General features: G+C 34.3%; 1 long non-coding RNA gene across 14 annotated transcripts; it reads left to right on the top strand.

Moving 5' to 3' along the window:
• Positions 1-1,120: 1,120 nt before the first annotated feature.
• On the top strand, positions 1,121-4,139 carry LOC111896514 (uncharacterized). Of its 14 annotated transcripts, none has more exons than XR_008231419.1 (7): positions 1,121-1,574; positions 1,673-1,757; positions 2,409-2,538; positions 2,664-2,736; positions 2,957-3,058; positions 3,125-3,800; positions 3,900-4,139. It is a non-coding gene; the product is annotated as an uncharacterized LOC111896514 (long non-coding RNA). The 14 variants fall into 14 exon arrangements; XR_008231415.1 differs by having other exon boundaries at positions 2,409-3,058; positions 3,125-3,215; positions 3,484-3,537; positions 3,633-3,800; XR_006190173.2 differs by having other exon boundaries at positions 2,409-3,058; positions 3,125-3,215; positions 3,484-3,559; positions 3,633-3,800.
• The last annotated feature ends 860 nt before the right edge of the window (positions 4,140-4,999 follow it).

Genomic DNA, 4,999 nt, shown 5'->3' with positions numbered 1-4,999 from the left:
CCAAATTTGGAGAAGATTAAATTGAAGGTAAATATAAACACTACAAGAAAAGTCCTTTTTAGTGACCAGTTTTTTAGTGACGACCAAAAATATGGTCACTAAGTATATCGTTTAGTCACCATGTATTAAGTGGCCACTGAGTTTTGATAACTCTAAAAATTTAGTGACCAATATTATGATAGTCGTAACTCACGGGTCACTAAAGTGTAATTTTATAATTAAATTATTTTTTTATAACATGATAATAAATATTAGTGACTAAAAATGGTTGTCACTATATTTAAATAGTGACCAATAGTGGTCACTGTATTTATGGTTTAGTGACCAAAGAAAGTGGTCATTGTATTGAAAACTTACCAACTTACTAACTAAAATGTCACATAGAAACATTGCGATGACATCACGAGATCTAGCTGAAAAAATTGTAGATCTGAAGGAGGAAATTGTAGATCTAGCGTCAAAAATCATAGATCTAGAGCCGGATCTCGTAGATCTGCAGAAAAGAGTGTGTAGAAGCAGTGGTGATGGATGTTCAGACATGAAGGGGGTGGTAATGACGTGACATCAAAGGTAGGAGGAAGATATTCTGATCAAAATATGAGAAAACACACCATATCGGAGATACTAGCGGTGGTGGAGACATTGACACTGGTGGTGGTGGTGGTGAAGTCATCGTCACTGGTGGTGGTGGTGGTGCAACAGCCGATGACAGTGATGATGTTAATCAAATTGGTTGTTGAAGGATATAAATGAATGTTTCTGCTATAAATGTTAAAAGGGGAGAATTTGAAGTTAATAGATCTTAGACGCATCAGGTAATGATTCTTATTCTTTTTTGGTTCTCATTTGAATATATATATATATATATATATATATATATATATATATATATATATATATATATATATATATATATATATATATGGAAAAAAGTTAATAACCATAAAATGATAACAGGAAATTTAAAAAAAAAAATATATGACATAATGGTCATAAAATATCTTAAAATCGTTGGGGCCAATTGGCCAAAATTCATAAAATCATTCTTGAGATAGCATATAAAAGTCAGAAATATATACGAGGACCACATTGACATTAAAGTTTAAACAGAGTGGTCAAAACTTCAAAAGATAAAACGTTTTGGGCCGGTTGTGCAGCAATCAAAAAGTTATAACCTAACGAGTGGAAACCCTTCGCTGCCTGCGGTTCACTTTCTCCGACACAGTAATAATGGTGGACGTTGTGCAAGCTCGAGGCATGTTTAATGAGTTCGACGACCTTGAGCACCATGGCTTGTTCTCTAGCCGTGAAATTTCCGACATGGTGAAACAACGTTGGAAGTTCGAATATAGAGCAAACGGTCAAGTCCCCTGAAACATCAACTACGCGAAATTTCTAGATTAGCTCATTCTCCTCCATAATACAGGGATGAATCGTAGGGATCTTCAACAAATTTGAACATGTATTAACATCTCTTATTCCATTTCTGTGAAGTTCTAACACATCAAACGTCCTTTATTTGGAAAACTCCTCCTGATTTGAATTTGTGACGTTTCTTTCCATTTTCGGTTTTGGTATTCATCTACTACCTTCGACCTATCTTTTCAGTATCTAAGGACACAATTCATCCCCCCCCCCCCCCCCCCCCCCCCCCCCCCCCCCCATTCAATAGCAGGTGCACAACAGCTATTCGATGAAATGCTTACATGAACTGGGAGTGCATTTTGAGTATATCTATCTCCCTCTTTTCATAATCGGTGAGCTCTCTCTCTCTCTCTCCAATTTACTTTACTCAGTCCAGGTGTAACAAACTCAACCTAATTGTGCATTAGTTAAGTTTCTCACCATGTTATAGATATAATTCATTGGGTAAAGAAATTGCTAATTACTGATTCTGGGAATATGGGCATCTTATTCACATTTGTAGTTCTTGTGAACAAGTAGTTTGCATGTTCAAACCTCAAATGAACTATTAAAATCAACAAAATGTTGAATAGGTATGTGATCCATTGGAATTGGATCATATTTTTGATAAACTGATTGTGCATGATTAGGACGACATTGGTCCCGGATTCAACAAATGATTTGTATGTGTGCTTGACGTAATTATTTTAGTCACTTTGAAAATAACAAATACGTCTCATCACTTCCATCAAGGCTATTTTAAGTCTTTTTTTTACATCTTCTAACTCCTCTCTTTTTTATTACTATGTATCGAAGGAAATCTCTTTCACTATGCCTCTTTGCAATTCCAAAGGGGAGCAAGCAAAAGTGTTGTTTGTTTACAATGCTCCTTCATTAATATGTCTTTCTTGTGTTTCTTTATTTTTATTTCATCTCATGATTTTAAATCTGAGTCACTACCATATGTAACTACTAATACTAACAATTTATGTTCATTGCCTAAGTGATAAAGCTGTTGGAAAAAAGTAATGGTGTTGGTTCTCAATGGTGGAGTAATTGGAGTGCTGGAATTACAAACACAATTGGCCCTGCAATGGGGATTGAAGCTCTAAAAATATCTGTTATCCTGCTCAGGTATTTAAATAGTATAAAAGAAAGTGATTTTGTAACAAATGCAGTTTTTATTATCACTTATAAAACTTAGCTTCGTAATCATACCATGTTTACAAAATATTAATCAATCTTAATCTTTTGCACAGTGATGCTGATGGGGTTTCTAGTTTATGTTGATGGTGCCGTTTCTTTATAATATTGGATTACTTCTTCAGTAATGTGTGTGAACTAGATTTGGTCTTCAACTTCTAAGGCACTTCAATTTTTTTTTTTTTTTTTGATGTAATGAATATTTATGTTTTGTTGCCTGTTATTTTCTATATCTAAGACCTAATTGTGATTTGTTAAAAGGTGTATTTGATTTTAGACTAGTAGGTAATCATTTTCTGGCCCAGATGATGTATAACACATAACTAACACTCTTTTGTCCAAACAATAGGTCATATTTCCAAAAAATCATCTTCTGCCAAAGCTGTTCACTTATTCACTGACCCAAAAATATGAAGAAGTCTACCAAGAGAATGGTGTCAACCTCATGAAGGTTCTCCCTCCTACCTCTTACCAACACATGCTTAAATCTTTTGTTGACATGATGTTTCATTTTCAGGGTGCCTCTATAAAAAGCTTGACATCTGGTCCTTATGGAAAATGTAACTGGTGTTAAATTTGAAAATGGATATACCATTGAAGCAAATTTGGTAATTTTACAATTACATTGATCAATTTCACTGTTTTATGTTCTAACAACTTCTTGATTAACCCTTAAGTGCATGAAAGGTAAAATGGGTATATATGTTTCATCTCCCCTTAAGAACATTAAAGGTTATGGAGGGGTTGTTCCCATCACATTAGTTGGAGTCACCTTGTTTTCTCCAGGGAAATGTATTTTGAAGCTTATAAAATATACTCCTGTGACAAGTAATTGGTATGATACAATGATACCCATTTGTTGTTTTTCCCATTTAGGTTAAGTGATTGGGGCTTTGTGGTTAGATCAGAGAGGATGGAAAGCAAAATGATGTACGTAGTTGTATGACTACAGGTAATACATGTATGGTTTTTGTTAAATAAATTAATAATAAACAAAAAGAGATTTGTATTTGGCTATTTTATAGATGTTCAAGCGTTGTGGAGGGTGTTGTGTCTTAGTTTCAAAGAGTGGTTAAAAGTTTCCAAATTGATGATGACCAAAATACTAGTGATGAAGGAGAAAACATCTCACTGCTACTACACGATTTCAGAACAACTCACTTCATTTGCGTCTTTATAAAGCAAAAATCAAGGTAACACCCACCCCACCTCCACCATTAATTTCATGTGAAAAAGACAAGAATGCCATTCTCATTAAATGAACAAACCTAACTGATATCGTTGTTTTGTAGGCAAGTAGGCAGTTACAGATGCAAAATTCAATTAAAAAGGCCTTAGAGGAAGCTAGTCTCCCTATACCCATAATAGTGATTGATAACGATCTATATCACATTCTTTTGTAACAACTATATTTGTATACAGTTTATAAAATGAGTAAGCCAATTGCAACAGGAATACTTACTGTTTTTGGAAATCTATTTTGTTGGTTGTTGTCCAAAATTTGTTCTGAGGTGAATATATGATGTTTCTAGCCATTTCAGTATTGTATATTGTAGGTTAATTTAAAGTTACTTAAATGGGTTAAATACAAGAAATAGCAGCAAAAATCAGTGACGAATTTTTTGGTAACTAATTGGATTAATCAGTGACGACTTTTTATGGTCACTAATTGGATAAACCAGTGACGACTTTCTATGGTCACTAATTGGACAACACAGTGACGACTTTTTATGGTCACTAATTAGATGAAACAATGACGACTTTTATGGATTAGTGACAACATTTGGTGACGAAACCGGTCGTCACAGAGTTAGTGACCAATATATTTTAGTCACTATTTAGTGACCGGTTTTATATTTTGGTCACTAATCAGTTTTTGTGACGGACCTATAGTGACGACAAGTGACGACCAAAAGTTTGGTCACTAAATCATTTAGTGACGACTACTTCAACTATTAGTGACCATTTCGTTTTCGTCACTAATTGACATTTTTTTTTTGTAGTGAAACATGTTATGATCACACGTTGTAATGGATATCCATAATTTTATTCACAATTTTGACATGCTTTTTGATTAGATGGTTTATCGTAATGAGCAAACTTTCGCTACTTTGCTTGATCTTGAAGACTATTCGGGCCTCAACTTGGATCATCTTAAAGAAGTGGAGATTACAGGTTTATATAACTATGCTCTCGAAATTGAGCTTGTGAAGCTCATCATGGCTAACTCACATGTGCTGAAGAAAGCACGAATCAAGCTCAATGCATCGGTTTCTGTTGATGCAGAAGTTATGATGCTTCGAGATTTATTATACTTGCAATTTCCACGTGCATCACCAGCAGCCAAGCTCATTATTGAACGCCCTAAAGAATTACTTGTGAAGGCAAATTA

The sequence above is a fragment of the Lactuca sativa genome, chromosome 4 (genome assembly GCF_002870075.4).
Source record: "Lactuca sativa cultivar Salinas chromosome 4, Lsat_Salinas_v11, whole genome shotgun sequence".
Classification (NCBI taxonomy): Eukaryota; Viridiplantae; Streptophyta; class Magnoliopsida; order Asterales; family Asteraceae; genus Lactuca; species Lactuca sativa.
Note: the sequence above shows the minus strand (reverse complement) of the source record. Positions and strands in the feature narration are given on the sequence as shown.